Here is a 13,665-nt window from a genome sequence, read left to right on the forward strand (position 1 = left end):
AGATCCAACAAGGACAGCACTATACAATGATGTGAAATATCCATGGAACGGGTTTCAGACACGCTTTAAAGGTGAGTGAAAGAGACCAGACACAGTCTGCATACCCATCTACGTTAATTCTTTCAGCCACTCCATAGTTTTCACTTGCCTGCTGGAAATACCACAGCCTGTGATTTGATTTTAAGGAACCAGTTCAAAGTTTGGTAACCTTGGTCTACAAGGTGTTACATGTTTTATGACGAAAAACAATAAAAGATTATCTTTGGCCAAACTAACCTGGTAAATCCCAGGTTGAAAAAGCAAAACAGATGTCAATACTTAAGTGACTTTTCTGTACTTTTTTTTTTACTTACTTAATAAATATTTATTAATTGTTAATCTCTAAGAATTTTTATTAGATATTTTCTTTACTTATATTTCAAATGCTATCCCAAAAGTTCCCTATACCCTCTCCTCTGCCCTGCTCCCCTCCCCACCCACTCCCACTTCTTGGCCCTGGTGTTCCCCTGTACTGGGACATATAAAGTTTGCAAGACCTAGGGGCCTCTCTTCCCAATGATGGCCAACTAGGCCATCTTCTGCTACATATGCAGCTAGAGACACGAGCTCTGGTGGCACATGCCTTTAATTCCAGCACTTGGAAGGCAGAGGCAGGCAGATTTCTGAGTTCGAGGCCAGCCTGGTCTACAGAGTGAGTTCCAGGACAGCCAGGGCTACACAGAGAAACCCTGTCTCGAAATAAATAAATAAATAAATAAATAAATAAATAAATAAATATTAAAATTAAAAATAAATAAAAATAAAATTTTAAAAATAAACATTAAAAAAGTGGATTTTCTGTACTTTTAATATGTGTGCATCTTTCACCCTCAGTATGTGATGTTTAATATGTCTGTGAGCCTCTCACCAACAGTGTGTGTGTGTGTGTGTGTGTGTGTGTGCCTCCCACCCACAGTACATTACATTGAACTGTGTGTGTGCCTCTCAGCCATGGTATATGATGTTCTCCATGCTTACAATGGAAGCTTTTCACAAACTGTATCCTGCAAGGTCAATCATGTAGTGAGCACATCTACACCCTTCTCTTGTATTGACCCAAAGGAAGAAAAAAAAAATCATAGATTCTCTTATGGCACAATCCAACCAATATTTTTTTAAGTTGAGAACATATAAGAGTTTCCAGGTAACTCTTGAAATGTTAGTTAACCATTAAGGTTAGATTGTGGTAAGATTATGTTAGGCAAACATCCTCAATGGGTAACACCACCCTGGCACTGTTTAGCCCAGACACTCGGGGGCCAGATGCCTGGGTTTGAATCCCGGCTCTTCCCCTTTATTAGCTGGTGGCCTTGTGCTAGTCATGACTGCTCCTTACCACACCTCTCAGCTTCTCTGCATGTATTAGGAAAACAGCAATAGTGGTATGTGTTCATATTGTTCCTATGAGATTTAATAAACTTAAAATGAGTAAGGTATTTACACAACTAACAATACTTTTATAGATATTAACAGTGCTCTTTTGAGGAAAAAACCAGGTATGAGTATGAATCATTTCAGGCTCTCAGGAGCAATATGGTGCACCCACCCTGTGATGTATAAGATTTATTCCAGGGGCTGAAAATATGGCTCACTGGTTAAGAACAGTGGCTGAGTTCAACACCCAGCACCCACAATTACCTGTAGCTCCAGTTCCAGGGGATCCAATGCCCTCTTCTGGACTGTGAAGACACTTGCATATACGTAGTGCACAAACATACATTCAGGCAAAATACTCATATACAAGATAAAGTTAAATTATATTATTTTTAAAAAAAGAATATTTCCCCCTTTAAAAAAAGTGTTCCAGTATTTTTCCCTTTCTAAGAACCGGCCTCTTTTCAATCTGTCTGGAAAAGAAACAATAAATGCTTCGGTTAGGAATTACAATAACTACAACAAAAAAAAATGACTAGAACATTATATAATATGCAGATGTAGAAAGGAGATGCTCACAGTAGGATGGTTTTATTGAAATACCAAATTTAAAAAGAAAGAAAGAAAGAAAAATACCAGATAGGGACTAAATGCAATTTAGCCTAATTACACAAAGTTCCAGGGTCTGGGGACACTGACATTTCGTGCAGCTCGATAAGCAAAGCAATACATATGAGCACGTGTGTGAGTGCTCAGCGGGAAAGTTCCCAGAGTTTGCTACTTAGATTGCTGAATTGGAATAGAAATCCCTACTTCTGTGTCAGGACACTGTAGCAACATAGTGAACTTTTTGAGGGAGACGATTTGATGAACAGATAATAATGAATAACGATAATTCTGCATCCCATAACCCTCCAAAAGTCCTTTCTCTGACCTCTCTGTCACTGACATCTTTGTCCCCACTCCCCCTCCTAGTCTATCCCTTCCTTTGCCATGCTTTGCTTAACAATCAAGTAGAGCAGACAGCCCATCCTACCTGAGCATCCTACCAGGGCATCCTACCAGAGCACACAATACCTCCAAGTTTCCTCTAAGTGACTTTTGTCTTAAAGGTTTGAGGAATGATTGGAAGCTTTTTGGATTGTCATTCTTCAGTGTAAGAATGCGACTCTGTCAGATGTCTTTATTTACAAGGCTGGGACTCTGGAAGAAGACAGTAACCGCTCTTCCCGCCCTGGTCACTTGTTAGTTAAACCTGGGCCTCTGTGCATCACCAATACTTTGCTCCCTGTCCCCAGGTCCATTCTTTGCCTTTCTCTCCGCAGTGCTGAGATGTGCTCCAAGAAAAGGATCAGCCTTGGCCCCACTGGCAGCACTGAGGGTAGCTTTGGCCCCTGAAGGAAGGAAAGAGATGCAGGGGTTGGAGGTGGGGGAGACCAGCACCTTTCCTGCCTGCTCACTCCTGAGATGGGTGGAGCTCCTTCACAGCTGCTGCCTCCCACTGTCCTGTGCACTGACCCCTCATCCCTACAGGCTTAAGATGTGCTCATTCCCTTTATCTCGTCCACACTGCTTCAAGCATCTTATTTGCAGTCACTTTGACCGTGTAAATCAGATTGATTGGCTGAGATATTGGCAGATAGAAGAAACTTAGTTTCAAAAGCACATAAATCATTTCTCAATGTTACCTTTAAAGAAAAACGGCATATTTACACATACACACAACCTCAGCTCTACTGCAGGTGAGTAGCCCTGCTGAAGGAAGTCAGGGTTTCTGCAAATACCTTAAGTTCTTCAAGAGCTGCAATACCCTGATTCTTAAATGAGTCAAAAGTAGCGCATATGTAGCACCCACTTATGAACCAGAGATAATTGCTTAGCCAAGATTAGAAATGTTTTGAAGTGTATAAAGTAATGTTCTCTTGAAAGGAAAAAAAGCTTATGTTGAAACTTTTAATTTAGGATCCCACAACATTAATCCACTTTAGCAACACTCTTGGGTCCCTTGCCTTTCTCCTTCCTTTGCTGGAACCTAAATCTCCTCACTACTAAATTCTTCCTGTTGTGGAAATCCCAATGATTCCCACTTAGAGAGGGCATTAAGTAGCTGGTCTCTCATCTGGCATCCCTGAGATCCTGGATGTGGTTGTTTTTCTTCCTCCTTCCTGGCCACAGCTCCAAAGAACCTGAGACTCGCTTCCTCGAGGCTACTACCTCAGCACAAGATCCCAGAGCAAGCATTCAAAAACAAACAAACAAACAAAAAGATTGTCATAGAGTTAAAGAATGAGTTAGCATTTCATATTTTATCTGAAACAATTTACCATTCAGTCACTGTTCCCGCAGGCAAGAAATTAAGGAACTGGAGGAACAAACATGCCTGGGAAGTGTGTCACAGAAGAAAGTGCTCTGACGAGATATCACTCCCACTTCCAGCTATGGTGTGCCCTTTTATGATAAAACAAGCATCCCACTGAAAACACTACAGAGGTGTGAAAAGATTGGTAAAACATAAAAAGCTGAAGACACTAAAAATTCTCAAGGAAGCTAAGATTTGCAGGATCAGAAACCCCTAGTAAGGACATACCATTGAGACAGGACCAACATTCTCTTTTCTCCTTTGTACACCACACCGTGTGTGAGAAGGCCGAGAAGCTGGTCAGTAATCAGTCCCTAAGATGTAAAATGATAAAGAGAGAGAATATAGGTGATAGATAGGTAGATAGATAGATAGATAGATAGATAGATAGATAGATAGATAGATAGATAGATAAATGCCACGTGCTCTGGTCAAGTCAGCTTAAGCCAAGAGGCTTGAAAGTCACTCATGCGGCAAAGAGCTTCAAGAAGCTCTCCTCCTGGAGTCTGGCATTCCCTCTAACCCATACATTAATTTTCCATTCCCGTGTTAGTCTAGTGTATGGATCCACGTGCTCTCTTTCAGTATTTTCCTATTATAAGTGCCTTTTAAGATTGAATTCTGACATAGCTAAAGCCTTCCACCAGTGTTCCAACAGTCCTAGAATGTCCTTGAGCTAGACAGTGACATTCAGAATAGCCTCTGGTATTACACTATCAATAAAAGCCAAGTCTCTCCCATATACAGGAATTTACAATGGTTTAGGAAGTAGATCGGGCTATGGTTTTAGAGTATTGCATTATTCATGAGATGGTTAGCTAGAACGGAACTCCCTAGTTAGAACCATGACTTGGGTGTGAAAGCCCTTGCCCTAGGAGAGTAAAGACCTCACACCTGGCTTCTAAGACTATAGCTGAGTTACACCCATACACATGTATTTACAATGGCCAAAGGGGAAGGTGGACTATACAATAGACTAAAATAGGAACTATGGCAAGGGTGCAAAGCCCTTGACCCTGGCTTCTAAGATTAGTGAATCTTAGGTGGAGCCCTTGTTGATCCTAGTTATCAATGAATTCTATCCCAGGTGGTTCCCGTTAGACCTTTTGTGTTTGCATTCCTCTGTTTTATGTAAGACTCCGGTTACCTCATTTGTACCTTGCGAATATGTCACCCAACTTCCTTATTGTCTTCTGCATAAAAAGTCTGATGCTTGATTTGAAAAATACATTCAGATTCCACACGACCTCTCCTGTGTGCATCTGTTTGTCATTCATCCGATGCTTTGCCCACCCACGACTAGAGACCCGTTCCACGAAGACAAAGGGGCCCAGAGGGTCTGCGGCAGATAAATAGATAGTAAATGATTGTTTGGTTTTTTAGCAACCTTTGGGTCTAGGAAGACAAAAAATGGAATTCAGACCCAGCAGGACTTCTCACATGGAAAAGATCAGAGCACCCAGAGAGGGGTGTGCCACGGTAGATGAGCCAATGACCCAAACAACACTGCTCCTATAATACATTCACAAACTCATCAGAAGCACCATCTAGGCAGAGAGAGGCCTCTCAGACAGAAAGAAGCTGGGCAGGGCCTTCTGCATGTCAGCAAACTGTGAGACAGAGCAGATTTTCTAAGTTCCTCCTGGAGAAAGTACCACTCAGAACCTGTAGCTTACATTATTGACTGCCAGTAAAATTTAATATATCAAGAGACAGGACCATGAGATGTTTAAAACCAACAGGGGCAAGCTCAGGGGTGGAAATGTAATGAGAGATCAAAGTCCTTGCCTGACATGTAAAAGGCTCTGCACTGCGTAAAGAATAAATATAAATAAAATTAGAAGCAGACCCTCTAGAGACCCAGTGAGTTATTTAAATACTTTTGAACACCTAAAGTTAATGAAAATCTATAAAACTGAAAATTGCACCAGGGAATTAAATCTATAAGAAGGAGATAGAAATTCTGAGTTGGTATCAGCTTACCTAGCATGCACAAAGCCACGGGTTTGATCAACACTACTAAAAATAAACAAATAAACCAAGTGAGTGGGTATTAAAATTAATTCAGTAAGTAAATTTAGCTGGGAAGGAGGCTAGCAATGTGGATAGAAAAGTAGGAGCTGCTTTAGGAAAAACAAACAAACAAACAAACAAATAACACTGCAAGAGAAACAAGGAAACTCCACAGGGGAAAATCTACCATATATGGGATTAAAGTCTCAAAGGGGAAGAAAGGCAGCACAGAGCAATATGTGATGAAAGATATTGAACAAAAATATTTTAAAGTTAACAAAAGACATCAAGTAGCAACTTCTAGAAGCACCTCAAGCTCTACAAAGATAAACACAAAGGAAAAACTGTTGGCCAGGCTGGGAGTACAGCTCAATGTCAGAGCCCGTGCCTAGGATGCACAAAGCCCTGGGTTCAATTCCTGGCAAGAAAAGACAGCCAAAGAAAACTGCTAGACACTGAGAACAAAAATAAAAGCCTCAGAAAGATGTACAAACAGGAGAAGAACACTGAACTTCGGAAGATCAAAGAGCCACAGTTCGTTTACTCAAGAAGACACGTGAATGTTTTTAATTTATCATGAAGTGGAGCCTTACCAAAAATCAAAGGTTAAAAAAAAAAAAAAAACCGACATCATCCCTTTCATCTAGCAGCTCAAACCTATTGCTAACAGAAACACAAATATAAACAGCATCTTCATAAAGCCTGCCAAGAGTTTTGTTAAGACATCAAAAACGGAATGATACATAGAGCAGGCAAAGTGAGGGGCACGAAACCCACGGAACACTTGTGCATGTGATGTTGTGAGATATACAGGAGTAGAAGCCCAGGAAAAACACAGAGGGGTGACACCAGACATCCCATCAAGCAATGACTTGTCTCTTGGGATTCAGTCCAGAGAGATATCAGAAAATAGAACCAACCAGCTGCAAACAGAGTTGACAGGAAATTGGGGCCCACCACTAGGAATTTTTAGCAAGGAAGGATCTTAACACAAGACATTTTATGGAACAGCTCCATGACAAGCGAAATGTGCTCATGAGGAGAAATTGGTTTCTGCCCACTGGGCCAACTAGAGAGCTGTGGTGGTTTGAATAGGAATAGACTCATGTGTTTAAATGCTTGGCCCATAGGGAGTGGCATTATGAGGAGGTATGGCCTTATTGGAGTAGGTGTGGCCTTTGTTGCAAGAAGCATGTCACATTGGGGCAGGCTTTAAGATCTCCTATGCTCAAGGTACATCCAGTGACACAGTCTCCTTCTGTTGCAAGATGTAGAACTTCTCCAGCACATCTGCCTGTACATCACCATGCTTCATGCCATGGTGATAATGGATTGAACCTCTGAAACTCAAGCCAGCCCAAATTAAATGTTTTCCTTTCTAAGAATTGCCTTGGTCATGGTGTATTTTCACAGCAATAAAACCCTACCTAAAGCAACAGCCATCTTATAGCCTTCTCCAGACAAGCAAGAGATGCCGTGGCCTGAACTAAGGCAGCAGAAATAGAAAAGAAACACAAGACAGTGTTTTCTTGATATTATTTCAAGGTCAGCAGCAACAGACTCAGCAGCTATTGATCGTAGGCAACAAAAATATAAGAAAGTTGACTTGAATGTACAGACGATGTCACGATGGTGTTAGTGTATGTGTTGCTTAGAGACAATATCACAAGACCTGTGGAGTTAGAGCTGTCTGTGGAACCTTTCAGAATGTCTGTATTAAAACTGGGAAGAATAGGCTGGAGTTCTGGGATTGTATCAGCTGATCTCAAGCAGTGAGAGCCTCAGAGGGGAGGGACAGCCTAGAGAGGGCTGGCGGAGCAATAACTGAGCAGAGACTGTTGACCTCGAAGTCAACGCATCTCAGTAAATGAAGATTATCCCAACGAAACAGTCTTGGGTTAACCGTTCTGAGATCTGTGAAAATATTCTAATTGAAAAAAAATTCATTAGGCTGCTCATTAGACAGAAAAACCATTTGAGATGCAGATCTATTACCCTTCAGAGTTTATGTTTTCCTGAAGCCTTTTGCTAAGCTGAATCCCATTGTTTTTCTGCTTAGACAGCAGGAACACTAATGATGTGAGCTGTAGTTAAGAAGCATCTCCAAGTCCGCTGCCGGTTGAAAGTTTCAGAATGAATAATGCCAGAGGCACTGGAGGGGAGAGCTGAAAGGAGATGTGTGTGCTGTGCTTTAAAAATAATGCACTTCACATAAAGGGAAACAATTTAAAACAAGGTAAGGGTTTCAAAATATTAATCACTTATTTTTATAGTATACATATTATATATATATGTACATACCCATATGCATATACATATCGACATGCTCTCTATCTGTGCACATCAACTGGAGAGTTCAGTTCCCTCCGAAGCAGTCAGTTCCCCTCCTGTCAGATATGACTCATGAGTAAGACTCCACCGTCATCAGTGAGATCAGGAGTTTGGCTGCCCTAGCATCCTTGCAGAATACTGTAGATCACGAACAGCCGACTTCCTTCTGCAGCAGAAATTCTCTCCCAGGGTCACACGGATGTGATTTGAATTCTTGTGGTTTTGGCCACCTGTAGCTTATTTCTTAAAAAGTCTATTGATCTACTTTCCAGAAAGGCAAACTTAGTTACAACTTTTTTCTCTTTTTGTCTTTAGAGATGACTTCCCCAAAATACTTTTCTACACCCTTAAAAATTAGCATCCTACTGAAGCACTCACTCCGTCATAGATCTAACTAGACTATGAAATCATCCATAATTACTCAGCAACCCCCATATAGTCAATTCTGTACCATGGGAAAAAAAACAATAGAAGGAAAGAAATATGTAGGCAACAAGAGGCAGAAGTTATGTTTTAAGGAAACAACCAAAAAGATCAAGAAGCTATAAGCAAGAGCTAAACTGGGCAGCATCAGGCATCAAGTGCTGTAGACTCATCTCTAAAGGAAGGATTCTCATGAACTGCGCAAATCCAGAAGGTTCCATAGGAGAGAAGCTTACTCTAAAACACCGGAGCATGTCTTTTTGTTTTTCTCTATTTTTTCTTATGGAGATAATATTTGTGCTATATCTTGCTACCCAGCTGAGGAGCAGGGCCATGGGTTTGGTGTGTAGATGTCTTTGGATCCACTGAAAATCCAGAACTTCATTGTGTATTGGAAATGGGATCAAAGGTTTAGTTCCCTCCACTCCCAAGTCCACATCTATGCATCTTGCACACACACACACACACACAAAGAGAGAGAGAGACAGACAGACAGACAGACAGACAGACAGAGACACACAGAGAGAGACTGAACATATATACAGAGGAAACACAAGGAGGATTCTTTCCCTGCAAGTCTAATGTCTTACATAAGCAGGATGCTTCAGCCTGGTACAAGCCAATTAAGGCAAAATGGCAGCCTTATGGCCACTGGCACACCCAGCCCCTTGTTCACAGCTCTCCTGGCTATTCACAGTTCGTCTTTCATTTAGCTTCTCACTAGGTTCAGATCGTATGGTTTATCACTCAGCACACCATTTATTAAGCACCTACAGCGTGCAAAGTACTCCGTGGAGAAGGATTTACATCAGTGTTGAGACTTGCCAAGATACCTGCAGTCAGTTATGAACAGCAGACAGGAACATCTAAGTCTGGAAGGCCAGGTGACATGCTAGAGTTGTGTGTGGACAAAGTTACAGCATGGCATAAATAGTTAAGTCTGCAGGACTTTTTGCGTGTGGCTTACTAAGTTCAACTCTTGCACGGGAGATGCTCATTAGTTTAGTGCATAAAATTGAGAGTGGGGTGTACCTAAGGATTGCTTTGTAATCAGCAAGGGAGGGGCACTCACTCTGAGAATTGAGATCTCGTTAGACTCAAGAGAATAAAAGGTAGATCTTAGATCTGGGGGAAAAAAAACTGGCACATTGATGACAAACACCTAAAGGAGGCCCTTGTTTGTTCAGAAGCTTTTCATGAGCTCTCACTCCCTCAATCTCTCCCCCACTCTCCCTCTAATTGCAGGCACATAAAGCCATCTTATCCTGGAGCAGCTTTCAGCATTTAGCAGCAATCCCGTGGGGATGCTGAAGGAAGACTTGATATAAAAGGGGGTATCAGAAGCCAGCCCAGATGAGGTCTCAAATGTAGCCCAGGCTGGCCTCTAACTTGATAACCTCCTCCTACCTCAGCCTCTGGAGTAATTTAGATTAGTAGTACATACCTCCCCGCCCAGGTCCCAGCTGATTATTGATGAAGAAGACAGCACAATGGGAACAGGACAAACAGAACATCACAGACACCACAAGATGTCTGTGAGTAAAGTATGAGGCAGGGACAAAGCATCCCAGGCCCGAAGAGCAGAGGCTAGTCTACCTCGCCTTGCATGCCACACTGCTTTTCCAGACTTGAGCACATCGACCTTGGAGAGCCACCAAAGGTTTCTGAGCAGGAATGATGACTTGATCCCATCACCTATCCAATTATCAACGCCCTCCCCCAAAAAAACAGACAACCTGAATAGGTAATGCCCAGGGAATGTTTCTGTTTCAATTAACAACTTCCCAGAGCCAAAGGGAGGAAGGGTGCTTCTTAATTCAAGGAAAGAAATGTCAGGTGAGGTAACGCTTTGAACTCACAGTAGTTCTCCTACCTTGGCTCCCTGAGTGCTAGGGTCACAGGAATGTGATGTCAGACTTAGTTCAACTGAGGCAGTATTTCCTAAGCCCCACTGCTGAGCAGACAATTTCCTTTCCATTTCCCCCATAGACACCCAGATACTCAGCCACCTTGCTGTATAGTCTGCACCAGGCATCACTCAAATTAGAAACAACTGTATTTTCCTTTATCTACTGCCTACATATTTCCCCCATCAAGCCTTCCTTCTCTGCCCCTGGACCACAACTCAACAGATGAAAATTTTCCAGTTCCTGTCAGCCACACAAATAAGCTTGTTTTTAATAATGAAAGTCCACTTTCTGACCCAGGCTAGTTTCCATCAAAAAAAAAAAAAGAAATCAGACCCACGCATGTCAGTACTCAGCTTCCTGTACTTCAACAAACCAAGCTCTGCCCCTTCTGCTTAGCCCTGGAAGGCAGAGAGAGTGGGTGACTTTGTTTTTACAGCCCCCTTGTGTATCATCCATGCCTCTTCTGGAGTTAGAGTTGAAACAGAAGGACAACACAAAATAGACATTCATACTACCTAGCTAATGTTCATAGGACCGTGTCGGTACCACGGGAAGACACACACACACACCGCACAGAAAGAAAAGCCAAACCTTTCTCTCCCATAGCGAGGGCCTCTATCAAGCCACTGGGTCTCTAATCTTCTCTTCATATAGGTGGGAGGGTTTGTTGCACTTATGTGTAAGGTTTTGGTCAACTCTTAAATGTGCCCAGCACATGTTCAGCCAAACTTCAGAGGAATTTATGATCTAATAGCTACTGGCTTTGGCTCTTCAGCAGAAGTGCCAGTGTATATCTGATGCATATTCAAGTTGCCACTCCATGATTGTGACAAAGCCATTCCCTCCCACTCGCTCATAAAACCACAACAAATAAAAAGAAATGGTAGTGGAAATGTTGCACATGAAATCTTCAATCTACTAAAATTTAATATATTTCTATAATTTTTAATATATTGTTAGTCAACCTGATATCCTAATAACTAATAACTGATAACCAATAACTAATGCTCTGATGCATAAGTGTAGCCTTTCCTTTGCTTGGGGAATTATGATCTGCCAAATAACTCAACAGAGAAAAGTCCAATTATTTGGCTACATAAGCTCTACAATGCCGTGCAAAGTATGACTCTATCTCACACCATGTGGGTAGATAAGAGATCCTATCTAAGTATACTTGATGTCCCCATTCAAACCCTGACTGAGGCAGGAAATGCTAAGGTTAATGGGAAAGCCTATATAAGCAGCACATATTATGGGCTAGAAACGGTGGTTTCATGTGTGCAACCTCACAGCACATTTTTGCAGTATTTCCAAACACAGTCCTTGGGTTATGAGTACCTTTGGTCTCTGTGACCTAATACGTGCTGATCAGTCTTATGGATATTGCTCCAAATTCACCAATGTTTGGGCACAAATACTCACATTCAGTCAATATTCTGTTGCAGTCAGGGCTTTAGTACACACAGCAAGTTGTTAAAAGCTAACAAGTACAGAGAGCATTGACCTCTGTCTATGAAAGAAAAAGAGGCCAGGCGTGGTGGCACATGCCTTTAATCCCAGCACTCGGGAGGCAGAGGCAGGCAGATGTCTGAGTTCGAGGCCAGCCTGATCTACAAAGAGAGTTCCAGGACAGCCAGGGCTATACAAAGAAAGCCTGTCTCGGAAAACCGAAGAAGAGGAGGAGGAGGAGGAGGAGGAGGAGGAGAGGAAGAGGAAGAGGAAGAGGAAGAGGAAGAGGAAGAGGAAGAGGAAGAGGAAGAGGAAGAGGAAGAGGAAGAGGAAGGAAGGAAGGAAGGAAGGAAGGAAGGAAGGAAGGAAGGAAGGAAGGAAGGAAGTCACTAAATTTTGTCAATTTCTTACACAGTTCCCAATTATAAAAAACATTTAGAATCATAAGCCTGTTGTTCAGCAAGCAAATATTCATGAGCACCTACTAGACTCAAGATCCTATGGAACCTAATACATGTACCAACCAATCTCTAAGACTAGAGATACTGGATTAATCTGATACCACTGCAAATATATTTGCAAGCATATTTGCCTAGTGAGTGAACTTCAACACGTGCTGTGGAAGGGGAGGGGGAATGAAAATGAAAGCTCATTAAGAGAAAAAAAAGAGAGTGCATCCCTAGCAGAAGGCACTTGGGAGATGGAAATCAGGTTCCATGGAGAGGGGGGTTCTCGGAGAACTGGGAGGAAGCAGAGAAAGAATATGACCAAAATATATTGTTTGAAAATATAAAAATAAACTCTAAAATTTATTTAGGAAAAGAAAAAGAATTAAATTTTAAAGAGAAGACAGATCTAGTGATACTGAGATTAGGAAGTGTGACTCATAGACAAGATAGATTTTTCTACTTGACAGATTAGATCATGCATCTTCTAATCTTTGCTAACCAAAGTATGGTGGCCCACAGACAAATGGCATTGGCATAGCTGGACTGGAAGCTTGCTGTAGTAGCAGACTCTTGGACCTGTTGTAAGAGATTATGCTCATATTACAAAAAGATGTCTTCAAATGAATCACATGTATTTGAAAGTTTGAAAAAAGCATTGGTCCATGTTTCAAGCGTTAGCTTCATGCACACACACACACCACACACAGGAACACAATGAAAACAAGAAATCCACTTGGGTAGGCACTCTACACAGAGAGCTATAACATGTTGAAGGATGTCCTATAAAAACCTAAAGGACTGAAGGACTATGCCTCAACTTGGCACCCACTTTATTCTGTAGAAAGCAGTGTTTTAACAGCTGCTTTAAGATTCCAGAGAGCCTCTTACTATCTAGCAAGACAGCCAGAACAATGCTGAGTAGGATCTCACCTGTTTATGGGCCAACATTTGTAGTGTGTCATGATGTAATCGCATTATTTATAGCTTCAACTTATATACTTACACTTCTGAAAAAGAGCTCTACCGAAAGAAAAACATTCAGTAAGTCTATCTGAATGGCACGAGAATAAATACCAGGTGGAATAAGAAGGTAAGGAATTTTACTTCAAGCACCTTGAGAGACTCAGACATTTTGACAATAGATATAGTTCTGTGTTGCTGGCAATCCAAACAAAAAGAGACATGTGATGAGCTGCTAAACTTGACTTATCATGAGCATTCCTCTGGAGAGGAGATACCTTTTGTAATGCCTACTTATCAATATCAGGAGGAAAAAGTTAAGTATTTAGACAAAGAGTAACTAACAATTTGGAGCCCA

This window comes from Mus caroli, unplaced genomic scaffold, assembly GCF_978045245.1.
Source record: "Mus caroli unplaced genomic scaffold, Mus_caroli_1 scaffold_11, whole genome shotgun sequence".
Taxonomy (NCBI): Eukaryota; Metazoa; Chordata; class Mammalia; order Rodentia; family Muridae; genus Mus; species Mus caroli.